Source organism: Parus major, chromosome 6, assembly GCF_001522545.3.
Source record: "Parus major isolate Abel chromosome 6, Parus_major1.1, whole genome shotgun sequence".
Classification (NCBI taxonomy): domain Eukaryota; kingdom Metazoa; phylum Chordata; class Aves; order Passeriformes; family Paridae; genus Parus; species Parus major.
In genome coordinates this window covers 11,657,171-11,683,385 of record NC_031775.1, presented here as the reverse complement: position 1 = coordinate 11,683,385, position 26,215 = coordinate 11,657,171, and the positions used below count along the sequence as shown (strand labels likewise).

At 38.8% G+C, this 26,215-nt stretch overlaps 1 protein-coding gene across 2 annotated transcripts in view; it reads right to left on the bottom strand.

Moving 5' to 3' along the window:
- Positions 1-26,215, bottom strand: part of SORBS1 (sorbin and SH3 domain containing 1) — a 160,970-nt gene that overhangs the window by 120,978 nt on the left and 13,777 nt on the right. The gene's annotated exons all lie outside the window — the stretch shown is intronic.

Below are 26,215 nucleotides of genomic sequence, written 5' to 3'. Positions count from 1 at the left end.
GTGTCAAGAAGGCACTAGATTCCATAACAGGTTAAAATAGAGAAAAATATGAAAAAAATCTGTGTGCAACTTATGCAAAGTAACTTCTACACATTGTATTTGAATTTTTTCAAGAGTGTTCTAAACTTGCTAAAAATACCATAGAAGTCTGCAAATAGCTACATTCTCAAAGCTTGCCACAAAAATGACAGCATGATTGATGTATATGAATGTTCTAATATTACTTTTACTATGTTGTGTTTAATTCAAAGTTACGTGAGAGGCAGGACAAGTATAAAAATTCTCATATGCAAAGAAATCTGCCTCAGAACTTCGGCCTTTACTATTTAGTCAGATGCCTTCTTAGGCACTTGCCAAGGGCACAGCCTGTGGATACCTGTATGTGCAGATACAGCAGGTGTGCCAGGGCTTCAGTGGAAGGTGTCCCTGCCCATGGTGTGGGGCTCAGAACCAGGCAACCTTCAAGGTCCCTTCCAACCAATCCATTCCAGGATTCTAAGATTTTCTATCCTTTTTTCAATCACAAGATTATGCATGTGTTGATATGTTCTTACTTGTACCCCAGTCAGTGAAGAATTTTCCCTCCCTGTCACAATGTTGCTACAGGGAGTAAAATGCCCTTCAACTTTTCTACCTCTTCCTCCCTGTCAGAAAGCAACATGCCTCACCGCTTCCTGGAACCCAGAAGTAAGGACTAGGGCTAGGAACACCTCATCCCTCTTCACTCTGTGTCCTCAGATTCTGATCCTTGTTTTCCTCAAGAGTAAATAGATAAACCCCACCACTCTGGATAGTGTAACCCACAGCCATGCCATAACACCATTGGGCACACCAATCATGTGCTATCATGTGGTACCACTGACACCCCAAAGCCTCTTTCACCAGCACACATTTTGCCTGCTTGCCTAGCTTGGCTGCCTGGATTCCCACAGGTTTTCCTGTGTCATTCAGTTCTTTATTTCTCACTTACTGTCAGTAAAGTGGGAAGATTAACCCTGTTCTACCCAAACTGATGTGCTGGACTCAGTGTACAGGAACTCTAATAATGAAAAAAGAGAGGCACACTACCAATGGCACAGCTGTATTTTCCATTTCTGTCCTATACTTACTCTAGATCAGATCTATCCAAAGTGTATCTTACCCTCTAATGCCAGCGCGGTTATGGAAAATACTGTTTCACCCCCACCCTGTATTAATTTTTGAGGGCAAATGCTGACTACACGTTGCCTATAATGTGACAAACAGATTGTTTACCTGTACAAAAGCTTTTAAACTCAAGTCATGCCCTACCCTCAGCCACACAAAAAAAATGCCTCTGGAAATAGAAACAAAATAAAGCAAAAAAAATTTCAGACCTCTTGAAAAAATAAAGTCCTGGATGGCTTTTGCTAGAACGTAGAGGCAAAGGCTGAGAACAGTGAGACACATATATCAGTTCCAGCAGGAATTGCTCAAGGAAAATCATGGATTTTCCAAGCACTGCAAAACAGCCAAAAGCCTAAGTATACTGGAGCAAACATTATTATGAATAGCAGCAATAGTAGGTGGTGCCATTAGATAAGTAACTCCGACATGAACCGTTCTTATCTAATGTTAATTCAGAGTGGCAAAGGACTGTTCTTTCCATTGGTCTGCAATGAAGGAGAAATTCAAAGTCCAGTTAAGTTCAATCAGCAACACATACTTCCTACGGATATCCCTGAAGATCAGACACACATTGCAACTACATTCCAAACAGTGAGAAAGGCGGCAGCAGCAAAATGAAATTCTGCTTTTAAACTGATTTACAGCTTGAAGAAACAGTATCCAGGATGCCACCCATTCCCTGCAAAAGGATCTGATGAGGGCAAAATATGCAGAGATTTCCTTTCTGGAAAGTGCAGTAGTCTTTTTGGTTAGGTGGCAACCATGCAGCTTCCAAACAGCTTGAGCAAGATTGGAGTACAGTATCCAAATTATTAACTTTTAAAATAAGGAGTATGCAGAATTTTCAAGCAAATTTTCTAAATTACTTAGAAATGTGAAATGTTTGGATATCCAGGCTGAAGCAGCAAAAGTACATATCCTAAATATCATCACTAAAGATGTTACAGTACTGGAAGTTGCTGGAGGTAGGAGGAGATATTCTGGGCAACCTTCCCTGCATCTCATGAAGAAACCTCATTCATAACTATCAAATCATCCTAAGCTTTTCACTTCTTCCTTGTGCACTGTTCAACCTCCCAGATGATATCTGGAGCACAGACAATACCTGTTAAATATTCAAGCATAAACCAGGTAGAAGACCTGGAAAAGAGAATATTTGACAAAGCTGGATAAGACATGGTGAGAGCTCATAATGGAATAATCACTAGAAGCTCCTGGAGATGAACTCCATAGTTCATACATACTTAAAAGAAACCAACAAAACCAAACAACCCCCCACCACACATACACACACTATAGAGAATAATGCACTTATTAGAAAACAAAGAGCATGTATATCTATCCTTATACTAACACAGGGCCAATTCTTGCCTGCAAAAAGTAGTTTGGCACATCAAAGGACGACTGCTGTACCGCTTGAAATAATGTGGTGGCTGTAATTTTTCTCACACTGCCTGTGAAAGACACACGTGCCTGGTTCTGCAGTGTATCTGATGCATCAGAGTCAGCATCCATGTCTGTAAAACCTGAGTTCTGGGGAGAAGGGAGGAAGGGGACGGAACAGGGCAGTGTCACTGCCTCTACCATTTTGGAGACTTACACCTTTTCTTCGCAGAGCAGTTCCTGTGCAAGGTACTGAAGGTTTTACTCAGAGTATACAATGAGAATAAATAATTTTCCCCAACTTAATCCCTAACTTTCAATACCTTTTTAAACAAACAGCTAGGAAGAGCATCAAGAAGCACAGCAGTAGTGTTGCTGTTGAAAGGTCTTAAAACAAACATGGACATCCCTTTGGAAAAAATCACTTATGTAATGCAAAGAACAAAAGAAGATCCCTAAAGGAAGCTGAAGATGAAGGAACACTTTTTCCTCCCCCTCTAGCCTTCTGAGGACTGTAATCTTAACAACCATAGTTTTTCAAAAGTGGCTGTAGGACGATAGGGGGAAGAAAGGATAGCATTGTTTATAGTACAGCAGGGGCCAAATGAGGAAAATAACTTCTGTGCAAGAACGGAAGGGTGAAAGGAAGTGGGTAGGTAAAGACAATTGTAGGATTTGTACAGTACAGAAGAGAATCCCTTCCATGTAGAATGCAATTTCTTCCATGGAAAAAATGTTTCATCCATGGAGCTAGCTGACGTAATTCCTCTGGAATAGTAACCTTCCAATGTTTGTTATCTGTAGTTCTGTTACTAGACAGGTTGAGGTTCTTATAATTAGCACTTTATCAGCTAAAAAGTCAAAACATTCCTTGCATCAATGTATTTAGTCTTATGTCACCTTAATGAGATGGGTGTCAATTAAGACTGAAAGGAGTGTCTGGTATGAATCATAAATACTTTAAAGGGTTCTCAAAGTATGAATAATCAACACTTTCTGAAAATAAACTTCCTGGAATAAGCTTCAGGGTCACTTCTCATCCGCAAGCCTTTCTAATATCCTGGCCATTCCCCCTCTTTTATAGCTAACAAGATGTAGGTGCATAAAGGCACCAGACATCTTCTTTAACAAATCATACTTACAAACCTAAAAGGAGGGAGTTTTTTTTCACCACTTGTCAAGTACTTCAGGATTCACTAGGAAAATTACATTCCACCTGCAGAATGCTATACAACATTTTGAAAACCCATTAAAAGGCACCTAATAAATCCCACTGGATTCAAAAAAATGCCTACAAAAGTCCCATTGCATTCATCTAGCACCCACACAAGCTTCTCTACAGAAAGATTAAGGAAAATGGTCTGCTTGTTGACCTGCTTAAGTAAATAAAGTAAATACTCAGTCCACAATTGTGAAAACACTTTCTTCACTGAATTGCGTCAGGACCAGAAATACATACAGAGCCCATATTTTCTGACTAATAGTGCTATTTTACCACAACTACTTCTATGTGGACTCCTTCTCTATGGCACCGGAGGAGTACAACCAGGCTGCTAGTTATATGTGTTTTTTGTGGACTGCTTCAAGGATGACCATGAAGAAAGGCAAGTCTGCTTTCAATAGATTTGTCAGATAGGGAGGGATCTGCCTCTAACAAAAACTCCTAAAGGATCCACACACAGAAAAGTGTTGGAAAACAATTATTTAAAATGACGGTATGTTAATTATTGTCCTGAAAGCAATTTTTTTAAGCTTCTTTACGCAGTCTAAATAGTCACACTACTATATAATGCTTCAGAAAAACAGCTAAATCATCTGGAAACACACATTGCAGAAAGACAAAAATACACCAAAACAAAGTGAAAAAGGATCCCCAGCATTTGATGGAGCTGCAACAAGCTTCCAAAAGAAACACATTTCACCATTAAACTTCTTCATGCTATTTCCAACTGATTTTTGACACTAGAATTGACTTCTAATAGATGTGAAAGAGATAAATGTCTCATTACCAAAAATAAATTTGTCTGTTAAGGATGACAGAGAGAGGCAAAAGCATTGCACTGCCTATTATGGTATTGAGCAACAGATTTCACTCCCTCTCCTATATGCCCATTTATTAAAAATGTGGCAAGCTTTACGAAAGAATTCCTGAGCTTCTTTGGTCTGCTCTTTAATTCCTCCATAATTCTTTGTATATATAAACATGTCAGCTCTGGAAAGAAATGGGGCATGGGCATAATTTACCACAGAACTCTTCTTCTATTCAAATAGTGGTAAGAAAACAATAAAAGACAAAAGGGGAATAATGCAAAAAATTAAAGCAATGAAACAAATATGCCTGCAATTCTCTGTCCTGTCTCCAGATGAAGCTCCTTAGAACAGCAGCACCAACATGTTTTTCTGCCTTTTTGACCACAGAGAGAGATCTTCTGTCTCTGTGTCAGGACTGGATGCATCAGCTCCCAATAAGCTGAATCACGCTGCATCACTGCCTGTGTTTCATGAACATGCGAGACACTTCTTTAATAGGAAATGGGAGCTGGCTTTAGCGCTACCAGCGTGTCACGCACAGCCACAACGCAGCGAGGCCTTTGTTCTCTCCCCAATGGGTTGCCTTTGTAAAATATCCTCCTAAGGCCAGGCAGAGTAGTAGAATTTATTCTCACAATTGATCTAACACAGACAGACTTCTCACTCTGTGAAATACACACATGCACACATGCTCTCATAGACAGCCATACTCACAGATTTTTGCCTTTCTTCTTGTTCTCCTTTGATGAGGTAAAAATCACTCCACAAAGCAAAACTGCACATCTGTGCATTCAGAACAATTTCTGTTCAGACCACTGTTACACTTTAAATAAAAGAGCCTGGAAAAAATTTATCTGGAATATTGCTGCTCATGAGGTTCAAAGCTAGATATACATGTAAAACCAGAAGCATAAAAGCCATATCATATAGAAAATGAGATCCTGTGTTTTACTCAGCTATTCATCTGTCCTTTAAAGCAAATCCAGTTGAAGCAATTCCTCACTGGCACACAGGAGGGCTAGATAGCCTAATAGGTCTCTTCCATCTCTAAGCAATTCATGCCTTGCATGGCTTATTTTTATTGACTTATCTTACTGGCTGTTTGTGGGCAGAAGCATGTGCCTCATGCAAATGCCAAGAGCACTCTTGCTTTGGGATGCTGTTGCGTAAATTGAAGTGAATCAGACTTAAAACAAAAAGCATGATTTTATTTCTGAAGATTTCAGTCCTTATCATCAAGCATAGTTATTACATATACAGAAAGAAGCTTCAGCAACACCTACAAACATTACATTAACCAATCTAGCCCCTTCTGGGTTTTACTGTTCTTGCTTTACCACAGCTGATACCTGAGCTCTCTATAATGATTAGAGCTTCAACACCTTGAGAAAAGTGAGCAGGGATTCCCCGTGTCCTGAAGCAGAAGTCTTGACACCTGACACAACCAGCAAGACAGAATAAATACGTGTTCTAAACACATTAAACTCTTAAAAGTGCAAGAATCCTCCTCTTCCTTAAAACTATTTCCTTTGTGCACATTTTTTATCTCAGTAGAGACTGGTGGTGACATTTCGAGTCAGCAGGAGGAAATGCTGAATTTGTGGCCTTAGCTGATTAGATCCTCAGCTAGTACAAATTGGAGCAGCTATGTGTATTCATAACCCAAGAGGAATGCCAATTCTGAGTATGCTTTCTGCCTTAAGGAGTCACTGTATCATCAATCTCAAATCACAACATTTATTAAAATGATATTTCTGACCAAAAGAGCAAGAATGGAACTTCGAAGTACAGAGGGAAGGAAAAAAACCCAAAAAACCAGTCTCTTACCTTGAAAAAACTTATTATATATTTCAGCACTAATTCACCGCATGAGATTCTTCCCTATCACCTGGAAGCAAGAAGCAACCTGGATGAGAGCTCTTAAAAAACAGAGAATTCACAGTTTCCAGTTTTTAACTACCTACAATTACCAAGTAAGCTGCAGTTTTAAAAGTTAAGCAGCAAAACTTGACTACAGGAAAGGAAAGTCTGCTTTCACTGCTTGGAAACGTTCCTGATTTTTTCAGTGGGAACATTCAGTAGTGGATGTTAATATTTAACTCTGTGTTTTTCCAGTATTACACCAATCTTTATCCAGGGATGCAGAGAAGTCAGTGGCATAGCTGAACTGCTATTATCCTTTAAAAGCAAGAAAAGTGACCACCACTGAAAAGAAAAAACAGCAGCAAAAAATCCAAGAAGAAATTTTCTGACAAGGTACTTTCCATATCACACATCACAGAACATATCAATGAATCAGCAATTCACATAGACGGTAAGCAATGAGAAAGGAGTTAATAAAATGCATTAACTTCATACTTAAGACTGCTCAGATAGCAACAGTAGTGCTTCACTTGGTCACTTAGTCTTTCTGAAAGTGCAGTAAGTCAGTCTCAAGAAAATCTTCAAACATTAGCCAAGGGAACACCTGCTCTTATCTATGCCATTGCTGCTCCAGCTGCTGGAACAAACATAACAAGCTCAGTGGAAAAAGTCCCAGATGCCCTACTTGAAAGAATTCCTACAGTCTTGTTTTCTCTAATCTTGTTATGAGACATCACCTTCTGCCTGCCCACTTTTTCCTCAAATGCTTTCCAAGACCATTTCCTTGTTTTTGGAGTTAGCCAGGAACCAGACTTTCAAACCAAATGCCAAAAGGAATCTGTTCAAGCTCACAGTGAGACATAAGCAAGGAACAACTGCATAATCAGAGATGGTAGCACCCGAGGTCCTCTGGTGAACACAAGCCCCACATCCCCTCTTGTACCAGAGCACAGGGACATAGGATACTTGCAGTCCTGTTCTTCAAACTCACTGGACAAGAGAGCACAGTTCTGACATTTCCTATGGAAACTGGTGGTGAGTGATGGAGGAGTGACCAGCATCTTTAAGAGAAAATATGTTTTGAAGCTTCAAAGACTCCAGATAGAAAACACATTTAATGGTAGAAACCACAATGTGCAAATAGAAATTGGCATGTATTTCCAGATGCCCACCTCATTGTAATGAGATACACAGGGAAAGTTAATACTCCTACAGACAGTAAAAGCCTCATCATACCAGTGCCTTCTACCCCCACCTCTCTATTCAGCATCTCTAAGTGGGAGGTATTCTGCGCCTTTCACACTTGACCTCTTAATTAAAGCATGATAAAATTAACATCTCAGACGCAATAGATCTTTTACCCACCTACATCAGTAATTAAACTAATTCTCAAGGGAGCAAGAACATTTGTTATGTGTAATGTAACTTTAGCTGGGGTATTCCAAAGAAGGAAAAAGAGCTGATGTAATAAATGCAGTCATTTATATTTTAATGGAGCTATTGTAAATGAAAGAAGAACACCTGTGACAGCTTGAGCCAGCCCCAGCCAAATGCAATCTTTTGTATCATGCAGGGACAGCATACTGCATATGGCCTCCCCATCTCCAGCTGCAGTATTGAATAACTTAGTGAAGCAAACAGGCTTTATGCCTTCTCTGACTCTCTGATGCACTATAATCTGCTTTCAAAGCCAATGGAACTGTGGAACTGTACCATATATATGTGTGTGTGTGTGTGTGTGTGTGTGTATGAATCTGATATTCATTCTACACGAAAAGCAAGATAGGCCAAAGTAGGTCTGAGGTCTTTCTTATTGGCAATACACATTTTTGCATTTGTGAAAATCCATGCAGACCTTCAGACAAATCTAAGATACTACCACAATACAAATAATTAAACAATCCTATGCAAAGAGTTTGTGTAATTAAAGATGGAAATTACACCACATCAGAGTGGCAGAATTCAATATTCTTTTCATCTTGATGTAGAAAAGACCAAGTGGTAAGAAAAAAGGTCCAAGAAGGTAACAAAAAATGTATATGGAGCAAAGGAGATATAGAGGATACTTGAAGAGGTGTAACAGCACAGAACACAAACCCCATTCATTCAGGAAACAAGACTGACTGGTGACATCTCAGAAGCAGGTTTTAGGGCTTTGGTTTGTGCTTGAGCCTGAAAGCATGACAAACATTATTTCCGTTGTCAAATATGATCCTTGTTCAAAGGGTGTATTTACTCAGCTGAGGCATAACTGTTGAGAAACACAGCCTGGCAAAGGTCTGTGCAGTGACTAGGTAACCTTGCTAAGGATTTGTCTTCATTTGCACATAGGCAATCCAGCTCCAGTGAGCTTCAGAGTCTTCTCTCCCAGGCATCTCACCCATCCAGGGTTTAAATGCATAGTGTTCAAGCATTTAAAATGTACAAGCAGCCAGCATGCATGTGACATGATGTCTCTCCCCAAAACCCAGTCAAATCCACACCAGGTAAAATCAAAATTCCCCCAGTCCTTCCCTGCTGTATTACTAAATATTCAAACAAGCTACAAATAACAAATGCTCATCTTCAAATTTAGTTGCTCCCATGACTCATTCATTCACAGTTAAGTGAATTATTCTCAGTTAAGACTGACTGATTGCCTGTCAGAAAAAAAACAAATGAAGCCGAAACAAAACAAAACATACCAATATATTATTTCAGAAAGAGACCAGCAATTTGGTAATCTCCCTGACACAGAGGCCATTGTTTCAGCTGCTTGGAAGTCTGTACCTTTGCCTCTGCCTAGGGTTTATCAAATGAGTGGCCACCCGTCCAATCCCAAGGGAAGCATGTGCAATTCTGCCAGTGGTATTAAACATCTGTTTACTGCAATCTCATCAAAGGCCAAGAAACAGGCTCAACAAATTTAGCCTTGCGTATTTAAGAATTGCTCTATTGCTGCTCATCCAAATTTCAGTCAAATGAACAAGCCATTCTGGTTGTTGTGTATCCTGCACCAAGTTATCAAAATACTGAGTCCAAGCAAAACACCATGAAGCAAAATCTATTTCAACTGTATTTTTCTTGGCTTACGCTGCTCTCTATGATTAATCTTTAAAATATTGCTAAGGAAATGAGACAGCTAAGTGGTCATTGTCTTAAGTACACACTGAATATCTTATAGCACAGTTTATTCCAGTTCTACTATGCAAAGCATCAAACACTGAACACACAACAGCTAAAATAATCAGAGGTATTCATTTGTGAATAAACAAGGCCAAAGCAGAACATGAATATAAAAAGAGAGGATTAAAAACCTTTAACAAACAGATCCTTGTCAGCCCATGGAAGGCAAAATTCACTGGGGAAGTTCCCATCATATCTGGGGTACAATCTGGAAAACTAAGAGAACATTTTCAAAAGTAATTAAGATAACTTATTATGATATTAACAGCATTAATTGGAATACGTATAGGCTCAAAAGACTGAATTCTCAACAAGTACAGTTAGAGTACCTCCTTCAGTCATACTCACCAGTTCATAGCATAACACCATAATAACAATACTAACACATAGTTTTACTTCTCTTTGTTTTTACTTGCCAACACAAGAATTTCAAACTTCAAATACATCTCTTGGCTATAGATCCCATACAAGCTTCTAAACTTCATTATAGTGCATCCAGTACCTTCCCTCTAAATAGTATTACTCTAAACTTAGTGTCATTACACAAAATCACAGAATCAGCTAGGTTGGAAAAGACCTTTGAGATCATCAAATCTAACCTATGATGTAACACCTTGCCAACTAGACCGTAGCACTGAGTGCCACATCCAGTCTTCTTAAAGACCTCCAGGGATGGTGACTCCACCACCTAGGCAGCCCACTGCAACACCCAATCACTCCTATGAAGAAATTCTTCCTAATGTTTGCCTAACCCTGCCCTGGCACAGCTTAAGGCTGTGTCTTCTTGTCCTGTCACTGGTTGCCTGGGAGAAGAGACCAACCTCCATGCAGCTACAGCCTCCTCTCAGGAAGTTGTAGAGAATGATGAGGCCCTTTTCTCCAGGCTAAACAACCCCAGCTCCCCCACCCACTCCTCACAGGATTTGTGTTCCAGACCCTTTACCAGCCTTGTTTCCCTTCTATGGACTCACTCCAGCATCACAACATCCTTCCTAAACTGAGAGGTCTAGAACAGGACACAGCACTCAAGGTGGGGACTCACCAGTGCCAAGTCTAGGGGAAGACTCACTTCCTAGTCCTTCTGGCCACACTATTCCTGATACAGGTCAGGATGCCATTGGCCTTTTTGGCCACGTGGGCACACTGCTGGGCCATGTTCAGGCAGCTGTCAACCAGAACCCCCAGGTCCCTTTCTGCTTGGCTGCTGTCCAGCCACTGTCCCCGGCCTGTAGCACTGCATGGGGGTTCTTGTGGCCAAAGTGCAATACCTGCCACTTTGGTCCTGTTAAACCTTCTATCACTGAATTAGGTCCATCTACCCAGCCTGTCCAGAACCCTCTGCAGAGTCCTCCTACCCTTCAGCAGATCAACACTCCCCTTGAAACTTGGTGTCATCTGCAAATTTGCTAATGGTGGACTCAATCCCCTCATCCAGCTCATCAATGAAGATGTTAATCTTTTAATTAAGGACTGTGCCCAAAGCTGATCCCTGAGGAATGTCACCAGTGACTGGCCACCGGCAGGATGCAGCACCATTCTCCACCACTCCCTGGGCCTGGCCAGCCAGCCAGTTCTTGACCCAGCAAAGTGTCCAAGCCACAGCTGCCAGCTTTTCCAAAAGATGATGTCAAAGGCTCTGCTGAAGTCCAGGTAGACAACATCCAAAGCCTTCCCCTCACCCACCAAGTAGGTCTCCTATCCATCAGGTGCATCAACTTAATTTTTAAGACTTATTAAGAATTAGATGTAATATCATTAATACCTTAAGTATTGTAATTTCTGTAATTCCTTAAATTGTTTCAGATAAAACAATTTTCAATACAAATGTGCCACAGGAGTACAGCCCACATAATCTAGATTTTACATTTGCAGATTTGACTCTTTACTCCATGCAATGGAAATGTAACAATGCCAAGAACTGACACCTTCTTTTGTCCACCTCAGTACAGAGTCAATCATTTGTCACTCATACAAATCCTATAAATTATATGCCAAAATAATGGAGTCCTTACATTCACAACACTAGGATATTCAATGGAGAAATTTTATATTCATATAAACGAGATTGGTGAAGAAAAAACTACAGTAATACAGTAATGTAAAGAAATAAGTCAAATTTTTTTTCACTATAAGAGAATTTTTGGAAGTTTCAGATATGAAATGACATGTGAACCTTTTTCCTAAGTCTTTTGACATATAACAGTAGCCACTGATTAGGAGACAATTTAATATATAAAAGAACTTCAGTGGTCTGATGAAGACAAGACAGATAAAGGTTCATATTAAGCCAAAGGATGACCTGCTCTCCATTTATTTACATATAGGAAACAGCTCCAACTTCACAGAGGGAGGGTACCATGGCATGAAGAGAAAAATTCATCTTTCCATTGTGTCTGGAGTGACTAGTTTCCAGCAGATGCTTCTAAGGTCATGATTTCTGTTAGAAGCATCCAAAAAAATGTTAGAAATTAAAGGGAGAATAATGGTCCAAAACTACATTGGCAAAAATGTTGCTGTCTCCATCCAGAGACACTGAAGTGCATTAGCTTTGAGGTCATAAAATTTCTGCTCTGTTGGAGAAGGAACAGGGCAGGAGACAGTAAATCACTCACTTGAGAAACTCTCCCAGAAAATCTCTTGGGGCCAAAAGGACTGAGACTGTCTATTATCACTATATGGAATGCAATCCCCCTGAAAATATGGTCTGAAGGAAAAATAGCCTGAACTGGACTGCAGAGAACATTTGAAAAGTAATCATTCTTTACAAGGCACAGCTTAAGAGCTGTAAAGATTCTCTAGACAAGTCTGCTTAGGATTTCATACCATCTTCCACTGAAACAAACCTTCACATCTTACATCCTACCTGGCAGCAACTCTCTTAAGCTGGCTGCTCTGGCTCTACCAGCCTGTAGTCCACACAGCTCATTTCCAGAGAACCCTGACTACCCAACTAGGTCACCAACAACCAGCTCTTCCCCTCATCTTCCCATCTTTTCTGTAAGGAAGCCAAAGGACTCTCTTAGGAGACAACAGCAAACTGTCATTTACTATCACAGAGACCATTCCAGCTCATGCTCATTTCCCCATACATGAACCCAGCTCTGAGGAAACAGCACAGTAGGAACACAAACCATGTTCAGGCTGCTGGACAGGGCTGGGAGTTATGCACCAGGGACACGCTACAGAACAAAGATTATTTTTCTAGTCTTTGAGCATCACAGAAACATAGACTTTTAGTGGTGTTGGATTTGGAGGACAGATGGACTGAACTTTATTCAGTTGTTTTGCAATAGTGTAAACCAAACCAGGTCAGGGGTACTATGATCACTCAACCCTGTTATGGAAAGGACAAACTATGTCCCCCACAAAGGGATAGGGTTTTCAGAAGGGGCTGCAATTCCATCAGTACAATGTGCTTGTACATTACATTTCTGATGGTTGAAGAATAGGGAGTTTTAGGTACATGATTCCTTTATTGACTACTTTCCTAGCACAGCTGTGGACAGCAGTGCAGCCACTGACAACTCAAAAAAGTCTGGTAGTCCACACTGAGAAGTACAATGAAAGCTCAAGACATTCAGAGTGCTTGGTACCTGACCTGCAGTCTGACATGGACAGGGTCATAGGAGGGGCATAGGGGGAAGTCAGAGGAATACACATAGTTTGCTTCTCTTCTGGCTTCTTTTCTGAATATCCTTCATCTTTTCTCAAATAAAAAAGGGGGGGAAATAAAGTAGGTTACTTGCCACATGTCATCCTTGGAAGGACATACTAATGTCATTACATTTGAACATGATTCTATGCTAATATAATACTTAGATCCCAGCTAATCATCACTTTAAGACAGGCAAATTTGTCAATTTTTCCCATCAGAGACAACAGCTTAGGGACATTAGAGTGCAATTTACAGTTTCCTTGTTACTCTGAGGCTGCCAGAAACTGAAAATTATGGTTACAAAACAGCAGTATTTTTCATTCAAATCCCAGGACATTAATTACATAAATATTACTATATACTGCATTTCAGAGTCTCTCCCCAGCAATCTTTCTAGGCCCTTTTAATAAGGCACAAGAATCATTTTATTCCCGTGAAATGGAGAAAACCATGTTCAGATATCACTGTGAGTTGTTCCCACACAAATATAAAAGGCATCAACCTCTACACATATCCAGTGAAAAAACTTGGCCTTTATTACAGTTGCATGTTCAATGATATCAGAAAGGATAAAATATTTAATGAGGACAAGGGCAACAGTGCCCCAATCAAGGACTTGTCATCACTTCCAAATAGAAGTTCATGAGCACAAAGCCCATTTTCATTTTAGAGATGCAGGCAAAATAGCACCAGACTCAGCAATGCAAGTGAGAAATAAAACAAAAATTAAGGGAGAAAAGGAGGAAAAAAATCTCAAAATTTGAAAAAGGAAGACTGCCACGTAGTCATACTTCTACAGTGAGAAAGGAAACACTGCTAGTCTCCTTAAGGAGCTAAGTGTACAGGCTCAAGAGAATGGAGAGTGTTTTTCCTTTTTTCCACCCTCAAGCTTTGTTTTTCATCCAGATTACAGTTCATTAAGATAGAAGAAGGAGCTAAAGAACAGAGGAGCAGAAAGAAGTACATTTTCTCCTCTACAGCCTAATAACTCCTGCCTGGTTTCAATCTTCTGTAACTATTTGGTATCATTACATATTCCCTCAGGAAGTTAGGACAGCTCTAATTTAGTCCATGATAGTGAAAGATACCTTTAAGTGCTATGTCCTTTCTGTCACATCCTAGAGGACATCAGAAATTTTAACAAACTAAAGCATGGAGGGATTTGTCCCAGAGCAGCTATGCCTGCATTCCTATTAACCCTAGTGCCCACAGCCACCAGATGGGACAACCACAAAACTCAGGCACGGTGACAGTGAGAGGACACTAAACATCAATTAAAATACCAATAGCTGTCTATCATCACTGTGAGCACTAGAGCACCTTAGGGAAGGGAAAGCTACCGTAGATTAGGCCAGCCACTACACTGCATGTTTCCTGGTTCTGCCATGCTATGTTAAAGCTAAATAAGAAATACAACAATAAAAAAAAGGTTAAGCTTACAATTTTTTAGTTCAGAAGCTAAGAAAATATAAGCTTTTCCTACTGCGCCCACATGCTCCATTTTTTGACTGAACCAAAGCATATAACAAGTTCCCTATTTTTATAGATGAAGAAACACAGGAACAGAGCTTCTAATTTAGTTACAGTTCATACCACCTCCCAAACCCTTATCATCACACCCACATGGGCACCTGGAGCCAGCCTTCAAATGTAAAGAAGGTGATTCCAGATTCCATTTTACAACATGATCATTTCAATTATAGCTGAAGAGATCATCAAATAAACAGAGACTACTGGCAGCAAGATGATGGAAGGTGCAATGCCACAGGCCACACTTGTCACAAATACAAAGGTAAGTTGGGAGACCCTGTGGTGAAGAGTGGAGTTCAGCTTCCTTAGAAGGAAGCTTTCTGAATAACTTGCACAAGTCACTAAAATATATACATAATGAGACACTGAAAAATGCAGTGCAAGATTGATTCTAGAAGGACAACCATATTTCAGCTCATAATTTTATCTGTCCTGTGGCTCCACATACACTGTAACATGTATGCTCACGTATACAAATTGAACCACCATAACAAGATGAGGAAAGACTTCCAAATCAAGTTGTTTCAGAGGGTTTGGGGTTGAGGTTTTTTCCTTATTTTTTTTTTTTTCCCCTCAAATCCATAATACATCCAGTACACTGCTGAACTGATACAACATATTACTTTAAGAACACCTCTGCTGTGGATGGTTAACATGGACATAAACTTGGATCTAGGATACAGATGTCAAAAAAAGTGAGTCTAAATGAATTGGAACAAACCTGAAAAACTGAAATTCAGTTGCTACAGTTTGAGAGTACAAGAAACCACTCAGTAGTGTCATAAAGAAGAATTACACAGCACTGTTTTAGGCTCAGTGAAAATTGCTTTCCACTTCTTCTCAAGCTTACACTTCATTACATGATCCTTCAATGAGGCAGATAAAAAAAATACTTTAACCACTGATAAAATGTTTCTACACTACAACATCTATTTGAAATGTAAGCTTCTGGGGGAAAAAACTAATTTTACTTTTGTTTAGAGCCTGAAAAATGGAGCCTGCAGTCCTGTGTCCTACCAGCACTACTGTAATACAAACAGTGCAATAAAATAATTGTCACCTTTCTTCCTAACCATGAGGTGCCACATCCATCAAATGCAGCTATATGGAAATAGGAGACACAACATCCTTTCATCCCCACCACCCTCTGTAGACACCCAGGCTGCAGTAAAAAACAGTTTATCATTTCACTTTTAGCAGTCATAGAGCAGTTAAGTTAAATGACCTGGGGAAAACAGGTCTTGAGGAAGTCTGTAAGTTACTGAGAAAATTTGCCTCTTTTCCTTTGACTTTGTCTCTACAGAGAAGATATCATGGACTTTAAGATAACAAATAAAGTTAAATACCACTTCCTGACTCTGGATCTTGTTCTTGGCACTTCATAAAGAATAATATCCACAGATCTTCACAACAATAGGGCTTTTTTAATTGGTGGTGGTGTTCTTTTTAGAAGCTGTTTTTTCCATGATACACACATTTCCCACAGCTCACACTGAGGTATCTGATCAGGTTTTAGACTCTTATCTTACAGTGCCTGTCTCTTGTTAGTGAGTTCATCTCTGGGAATAGTGCTACAAAAAGTGCTGAAAAGAGAAAGACATTGCAAAGGATCTTGTGTGAAAAGCTATTTTGGTTTAAGCGTTTAAAATCCATTCTGATTCTCCAACAAATCATTTTAGTTCATGTTTAATGAAAAAAAATGCTCAAGGTAGATTATTATAGATTAATTGCTACTGCCAGTGAATCATTTGAGCTCTCAACAGTAAAGCATAATGCCTGTCAAAGAAATAAACATAATATTTAGATCACTCAAAGCATGCTATCAAATGGACAGATTGCAACACTGCACGTATCACCTAACCTAGCAGACACACACAGGAGTTATTCTGCTCTCAAGCTGCAATGTCATTTACCAAAATACTTTCTTTGTCTGAGCATCGAATATCTTATTTGTGAAGACTTTGGACTAATTCAAGATCCCTACCAACAAGCAACCTGATGCCAGATACACAGTGAACTGGACTACTTACACCACAGCACAACCTTTTGTTCATACAAAACAGAAACCATCTTGAAGGACACATTCATCTGAGGGCTTAGGCATTAAAGATACACTTGCATATTTCTAATGGTTTGTCTACCCTTCATCCACCTGTACTTGCATAAGATACTACACAATCTTAATTTCTGCTTATATTTATTTCTAATAATACTTTTAATACTTGGTTCATCTCCTGCCTCCACATGACTCTAGGCAGTAATAAAAGCTGGAATCTATTGTAGGCCCTAAAAACATTGTCTTAAAGACTTAAAGTCTAGGAATCAGTCATCACCAATTTTCATCACAACCCTTTCCATTATATTTGTTTCTTCCCCATTTAGCATGCTCAATAATCTATCACTACTTTGCCTCATAACAGTCACCATAAAAACCCAGTAAACATGGAGCTTCCACATCTAACCATTTCAAAGGTTACTTAATCTAGAATAAACTGCAACATTTCCAGAAAAAGGCTTACAATAAATATCCAGACTTTCATTTCAGTGTGAGAATGGGTCTGAAACTTTTCTTGTACAATATATTTTCCTACATAGCAAGAGTCTCTGCATAAACAGAAATTAAATATTCACTAACAGTACTTGGTATGCAAGTGAGCAGAAAACAAAACTGCCTATTGTAGCAAAAAAAGGAGGCAGACATATTCAAGAACCTGGAACGAAAAACTTCAAAGGGGATATTAATGGATTTCCATTTAATAGCTTACTACAGAGCTTCAGCATTTTCAAGTGACAGCAGCATGGCATTACAACTATGAATACAGTAATATTTTCTCAGTTGTATTTACAGCCTTTGCTAACCACTGCTCAAAAACAGGTGTTTTGCCCTCTCCATGTGGTACATGCTCAGAAGAGTGTTATTGACTTTATCTACTCAGGATATTCAGAGAGATCCAAGGTATTTGGGAACCCAACTGTTATTAAGTGTCTCACACCTTTCAGCACCTGTGAAATCCCCAGTAAAATAAACAAGGGAATTTGTCTTGACATTTCAAATTTAGCTTTTGAGACAAAATAGCTCATTGGAATTTGGGGCTTAAATTGTGTGACATGGTGTATTTCTCTCAAAACCAATGTGCCTAACCAATAGCACTTCATTGTATTTTGCTACTGATTATCCTCCTTTGCCCAAAGAAAATATACTAGGAATACCATTCTCAGACAAAACACTTTAACTTAGAAATATGAACCTCTGCTGCTTCAGAGTAGAAGACTTTGCCAATCAGTTCTAAGAACACAACAAATACAAAAAGCTGTACCATGTGGTTCGGCCCTGGGGTATATAGAGCTACCTTTTATTACTGAGAGCTACTCTACCATGGCATTGTTGTATGCTAATACAGTTTCCTCTGACTTCTCTACCTTTACCACTTTTAATGGAAAGTGTTCCTCAGCATCCAGTAAATTCCAGGTGTATTTCACAATGTAGGAATTTCCAAGAGTTACAGAGAAAAACAAATATTTGACATTTAGAAGTAAATAAAAGAAAAATTCTTCTCAACAGGGTTTCTGAGAAATTGCTTTGCATTAATCTTCAAATAAGTCTTAAGAGAGAACGAAAAAATGACCACTCTGTGATGCTAGAAGATGTAAGATCCACATAGATCAACCAAAACATTCCCCTTGGAATTCACTGCTCACTTTAAACAACCTTGTTGATGGTCAATACATGAACCAGAGATAGATCAGTCTCTCTCAAATTTGTGCAGCAGCCTTGAGATACATGGCATTGCTCAGACTGCCCCTTATGTGCCCAACTCTGGTGTTGACTACCGTGCATTTTAGTTCAAGATCACAATAAACACTTTAGACTACCTAAAATTCAAGAAAAGCCTGGCTTCTTACACCACCAATGGAGGAGAGTAAACATAATGTCTATAATGAACACCTATCACTGGTATCTGAACAGAGCCCGAAGTGATATCCCAAGGGGTCATAAGATTCTCAACACACATAATCTGTACAAATTTTAATTCTTATATAAGTGGACATGACACCAAAATCAAGGACAGATGAATTTAAAAGTTATCTGAATTTAACCACATGCTTGAAAGCAAACTTCTCCCTCGAGGAAGAACCTTCTCAATTGACTGTTAAGAACTTAGTGCCAATTCTCTGAGATATATAAAATCAATAATCATCATATACCTAAATGTCTCCAAAGTTCTAAATATCAAAATGTCTAAAAATCTTCTGCACAGCTGAATTTTTGAAGACCTATTGAGTATTTACAGGACCCAATTCTGCAGCTTCTGAAGTTTTTGCATGTTTTCTCATTTCTCTGCTAGGAGAAAGATGAAGCTGAGCAGTAAGTTTAAAGAATAATTTTTAAAAAATTTCAAGAAACTTCATCAGAAACAAACAGAAGTTTCTACAGGACTGTCTACTGAACATGTGCCCAAAAAACAAACTTGCAAGACCCCCAAGGTGAACAAAAGTAATCCAAGGAATGGCCATGTTTTGAGGAGATACTAAGGTTCAAGCTGATGAGATATCAACTATGGATTTCTCTGACAGTTGCTAACGTCTCTTGTAATTTCAGTCTTTATTCATATCAATAGAAGAAGTACTATATGGCTGCAGGCTAAGCCCAGCTGGTGCTGAACTGGCACAAGCTACAAATGTATCCTATCAGCCTCACATCCACACCCCAGCACTGAAACACAGGCTCACAAATTGGTGACTCACAGCACTTTGAAAAACAAACATCAGTAACAAATTCAAAGCCTTTCACCTCTTCTTCAGTAATTTGAATTCAATTACTAATTTCAAAAGTGCTAAAAACTGTTGTGCTTTGGCTATTGTTTTGCCAAGACCTTGAGGGATGCTTCCAGGCTAGTCCCCAGTATCCAACAGGCAGCTATACAAAGGTATTTAGGCACCTGGAGATACATGAAGTCTCCTAATAAGATCTACAGTGTGAATTAGGATTCTAATTTACTTAGGCAATTCTGAAATCCCATTTAGAGTCTAATGGCTCTTAAGCAAATAAATACCTTGAAAATCTGACTCCAGGTCACCTAGAGTATAAGGATTATAACAATAGATGTCAGCAGTCAGTAGTCTCAACACAAAGGCTGCATGTCTTGTCAGAGGTGCAATTTGCCCTTTAATTCCAGAGACAAATCCCCTGAAAGAAGAATAAAGGACTTTCTAGAATATTTATAGAGGAGACTGGGCAGCCTTATTAGCATAACCATTTGCTGCTTACAGATTCTGAACTTTCAAAGGAGTATTGAATGGCATAAAAGACTACTATTTCTAATTATATCTAATATTAATATACCTGAACACTATTTTATAACATTTCCTCCAAGTTAATAGATCACATCATATCAATTATTACTAGGGAGGATTCTAAACAAACATCAAATGGTGCCTCAAACAGAAAAATACTAAAAATTATTCCTTAAGCATTGAATAGTGCAAAATATAGATACAGTCAAACATATTGTTTCCTTACCACCCTTTGGGGATCCTTCCCTTTGGGAAGCTGTCCTGGGAGCAAATACCCAGCTGCCATTCCCAGAGTAGTTCTATCCCATCTCCTTACATCAGATTTTTGCAGATCTGCCATAATACAGTCCAAAAGATGAAAGCTTAAAGAAAGGTTTTAGACTGCACTGTACAAGCAGCAGATCTTCCTTACCCTCCCGTAACTGTGCTCTAACAAGAGAAATTAATGCTTTTTTGAAGACTGAAATGTGAAAGCTGGAATCAGTGTCTGCACTGGTTTAAAAATGGCTTGGTTCTGTTAAAGGCAATGTTGATTAACACCAACTGGGGATGTAATTTTTTTTTAGTCTCCTCTAGGCACAGAAGGGTTTCATTCTTCAGTAGCTAAACAGAGAATACAGTGATTTCAATATGTGGCTTTTTAAAAAGTGTTTTAAAAGCACATATTCCACCCTGCACCTAAAAATTCCTGTTCTTTCCCTGAAAAAATGCAAAGCAGAATTGCAGAACAATGTAGCTCCCTCATTAAATTGGCCAATGCATGTAAACACAAAGGAAATTGTGCCTCACTAAAAAATATTTTCTAGCTACTCACTAAAATAGCTTTCAGAGACCAGGTCCATACATGGAATAAAATGGCTTTCTCTGCCTAAGAAAAGAAGTCCTAAGCCAAACTCTCTTCTGGAATGACATTTTAACTATTATAAACAGTTTCAAGGCAAATGTAGAGCAGAGCAGTGTCATTTTATACAATCACAGCAACAACACTGAGATTTATTCTATTCTGAATTAAGCTCTTTATATTGTTTCTACTTAAAAAGGAAAAGTACCAAATACAACAACTCCTACAAATTTATCTTTCACAACAAACATTTTCATATTCTATTTGCAATTTCACCAAACAAAAGCAGGCCCAAGTCAAGTGGCAAAATTTTGGCTGTACTCATCTGAAAACACTGTAAGCTTTGCCCTTTCTGCCACTCAGGCAACTTAAATGCAGGCAGTCCTCCCACTACTTTTCCAATAAACTTCGCAACAATAGCCACAAAAAACTCTTGGAATATATGACTTAGATACAAAGAGATGTTTTTCAAAATATTTACTTGAACCCTTCAACTTATAGCAGAAAAGTAGAATCTTTTTACAGAGACAAGAATCCCTTCCAAGTGCTCTATAATGTTCGGAGCACAGCGGCATGAGTCATTAACCCTCACAACTTCCTAGGACACTGTGTACAACCATTCTCATTTTGTCTGGGAGCACAGGAGAGGAACAAGAGAAAAAGGCTCAGCAGCAGCACACAGCATTATGACAAAGTGTAAATTTCACTTTTTAGTTCCAGTTGACAAGACTGAATGTTCGTAAGTAAAGCCTGATGTGGATTTACACAAAAACTGAAGGATACAAATGTCCGTGTGGAAGGTGTTACAAACCCAGCTGAAACCCAGCCTTTGCCAGGGCCTGCTCCCTACACCTGACCCCTTCCCAGGACCCAAACACATCTCTCTCCTCACTGTGTCCTGGTGAGGCATCATCAGAAACATTTATCAAAGCATGTTTCAATCCATGATACATGTGTGGGGGTGGAACTGGTGTGACAACCACTCCTCCCACATCACACGTGAATTAATGAAGGCGTAAAGTGGTGGGCAGACATCAACAGGAGCATGGGGTTAACAAGGGGTGCCAGCCGGCCCAGGCAAGCTGGGGAGAAGCTACTCAGTAACCTGAACCTCTGATGCATCAAAATAATTGCTAGGAAAATGAAAAGCCTGACTGAAAAACAAATCAGAATAATAGTGACAAAAGAGAAAAATAAGCAGATGGCTTTTTGTTAAACTAGGGTAAAAAAGTGTTTAGGAAAAACAGAATGCCTAAGTTTAGCAGGACTGTAGCAAAACCAGCAAGAAAGAGTTGCTAAGCGTTACTTCAGATAAAATTTCAGAATAGCAGCACTGCCAACAAAGAATTACAGAAACAGGAAATTTTGATTTTAAGCCCATGGATGAGGAAACACAACTGTAATAGTTTAAAGGAGAAATTTCACCCAGAACATTTGGGTACAGAAATTGCAATCACGGGTCCTAACCAGCCTGGGTCTCATATACATTTTTATCATAATCATTAGACAACTTTAATGGATGATTTTTGTGCCTCACAACAGCCACTCAGAGCACTACCTGCTTTTTGGACTTGCACTATAGCTCATTAGAGATACAAGAGGTGCAACAATGAGCTCTGAATTAAGGTTTTTGTGGCACAAGTAATTCCGGGTTTCAAACTGCAGAATTTGGCTAACTTAAAATCTTTATGCAATTTATCTTTATGCAATTAAAGCTGAGTTTACATGACAACTTTGAAACCAGAGTATGGCTAAACATTCACAGATCAGGGAAGCTGCCTTTCTCAACTCAAGAACTTTGTTTTAATCAATGTTTTGCTTCATTTTTCAGATAACCTCATATATTAGACATTTTGAATATTTTTTTCTCTTTTTTGGTTCAGAGCTTTTAGAAATCCCATTTCAATGCTTCCCTCTGAAAATTCCTTCTGTTGTTTTCCAGAGAAACAATAATCCTGCAATAGGACACCTCAGTATTGTAATGAAAATAACTCTTCATTTTTCCTTTTCCAAGCATGTTAAGAAGGAGGTTGGAAAGGAGACGAGTTCATACTTAATCATCTGAAGTACTTCATAAATAATTTTAAGTGCCTAAAAAGCACCAATAACTAATAAATTAATTTAAATCTGAGCCTAAGCTATCCAGTTTTTATCTCAATTTTAAAATACTAGATATATATAATCTTAAAGGATGCTCAGATTCTGGGTTCAGACCTTACTCATGAAAGAATAGGAAAACAAAAAAGAATTCTGAGAACACTCACATTACTCAGATACTATTTTGGAGGACAGGAGGGATCACTTGTAGAGATATCCACATATGAAAGTCACAGAATTTTTGTAGATGTTTTTGTCTGTCATTAAACAATCTCATATTGTCACTGGCCTCTTTACTGGTTACCATCATGCTGCTTGGGAAAGAAAATAAAAAGACCAGTGTCTAATGTTCCAGACAGAAAGCATGGCAATATATTAAAAAATGCTGAATTTAAAATCTAGTATAGACTGATTAGATTGAAAGACAAGTTAGAGTGAAATGGTGTCAGGTTCAGTGAACCAAGTGTAAAGGTCTTTATGACTACATTGGCTTTTCTGCCTCAGTTGCAGGCATCAGTGACTATATTAGATTAGGTCACCTGAGAATTTAAAGAGAATCACACATTTCTAATGAAAAAAATGGCCCATGTGAGTAATACAGTTCTATATCACCTTAATTACATATTGCAATTACAATTATAGCAGCACTCCTACCGGGATATAATTACTGCGACCGAACTTCACCATGCAGGCATTTTCATGGGAGCTTCATGCAGCATCATCTGAACTTGCATTAGAAAATCTGTGACAAGGATCAGAATGTGAACTGCCCAGGCATAAGATGGGCTTTTGCTGCTCTGAGTTGGCTCAGAAATAGAAAGAACAATATTTAATTTCTATATAGAATAGTCAGGTTCCTTGAAGCAGGAGCTAAAAGTAACCAAAGGCATTTTCCCTCAAAGAAAATGGACAGTCACTAATCTGTGGAAAATACACTTCAGTGATCATTCCAAACTCACAATGATGATGGCCCTTAAGGCCAAAAATGACCAACTGAACTAAACTCACAAAATTCTTCTCCTGTTCCTGTGCTTCTTAAAAAAAGAGGGATCTGGAATTCTAAGCTATCTTCAAGTACCCAGAAAGACAGCTTTCTAGTCAGTTACCAGCCTTAACAGTACCCAAAAACATGGCACCCACCATAGTGTTTCCTTCCTGGCATACTGCTATGATGAGTTTCATGCAGAGAAGGCATTACAGTCCTTTTACATTAACTTTTGTTTTCCCCAATTTAGTGTCAGTGCTAACCAGAACTACAGATCTGAAAGGTTGCACTGGAATAATCAAATGCACCTCTAGTGACAGCAATTTGCTGAAATCCAGCAAACTTCTACTTCTAATCTTGCCTGAACTTAGGCCTGAATAATGTAAACCAGTACAGGAAAAAAGTGTCATCCTCTCATCCATTTCCTAAAGATAGCAGCAACAATGTGAGGAAGAGCTGAGGCTGTAAAGATTCACATTTCTCCTCTTCTATTCTCGCATTCTCCTCAATGTCTTCTCATGGTTTTCTCTCTCATAAAGCAGCACTTGAGAGACGTTTTCCCCGTGGTATTTATATAGGATTTATAAACCATGAGTTGTGCAAAGGAGTAGCTACTTGCATTAAGACTATGCAAGGTTCTTAACTGTGGAAACATGTGAGTAACCTGTGGCTTCACCGATGGCACAGGACTCACGTCATCCGCAGTTCTTCAGCAAGGACAGCAGGCACATGCTCTTGCTCCAAAAGTACAAATCCCTTAACAAGCAGATAATGATTTTCAATAATCTCCAATAGCTACTCCAAAGGCAGAAAAGAACTCAGGATAATTCTCACAGTTTAAAGTTAACATTTATCCTATGAAGCACTGAGTACCTAGACATACAAATCAACCAAAAACCAGCCCATCACAAAGCACTAGTAAATTACTTTACAATCCCCAAAAACATCTAAGGGAAAATGCTTTCTGTTCTATAAATTAAAGTTTAAGGAAAAAAGATCTAATTTTTATACTGCTCTAAGCTTCTCAGGGAACCAATCAATTAAATTGGCTAGCTATGTTGAGGTAATTGATAAACAGTGCCCAGAAGATATTACATACCCACATAGTATGAACCAAATTCATGGTGTTAAGCAACACAGAAGCAGGAGTCTAGAGTTTGTTTTCTGTCTGGAACTGAAGGATAGGGTGTGACTTTATGAGTTACCTTATTTCCTAGACAGGAGGACAATCCTGGCCTGTATTGCCAGACAGATTCCACCTAGCAGCATTCTCAGCCCTTCCCTCTGCTTCAGCCCTGTGCATCTGCATCACCCCCAGTAACACACTCATATAAACACTAATCCTTTATCAAAGTCAGGTTTTACACAGCAAGACACAGTGGCTTGACTAACACCTGATAAAAACCAAAATCTTCTGGCAGAAAGAAATAGAATAATTTGCTAAAAGCAGAGAAATTACTAATCATCAATAACAGCAAAAAAAGATGTTTTACAAACTCCTCCATGTTCTGTGGAACAGAAATTATGAAGATATCCGTACAACTGGTGAGGGGATAAAAAGTTGCAACTCAGAGATTTTTTTACTTGCAGGAAACAGTGGCTGCCTGGCCAACTTCATACAAAAATATGTGTTCAACAAATTAGTCAATATTTACTACCATAAATTCTATCTTGCTTATCAGTCTAATATATATATAACACAGACTTCCAAGGTAAAATCCATAAAATATGACCTTTTCAGTTCTGTGCCCTCTTTTTTTTTTTTAATCCATAAAGGCCTGAAAACTTTAAAATGGGAGGGAGAGGTGTTCAGATTTTCTTTTTTTTTTTACCACTTGCTCATTTAATTTAAAATACCACTTTTCTTATTCTGCAGTCTGCTTAGATGTCTTAGACAGAGACTTAAAGCTCCTTCAGCCATCTATCTGAGCAAGCTGTTACATTCTGGCAACTTTTCTCCCAAATATTTATTCAGGTGTTCAAAAGCTTGGAGATTTTATTTGTTTGTTTTAAACTTTTAAGCAATCCAAATTAAAATATTTCTTCCCTGGACAGTTAGTCAGCTTCTATTCATATAATAACCCTGAGATAATTCTACCAGATCATCAATAATGCATATACTCTGGAAGAAATTATTTTTTTAAAAAAGGGAAATAAAAGGAAATGGACATGCTTTTCTCTAGAAGAAACCCAGAGGTACAAACAAAAAAAGGGACCCTTTGGG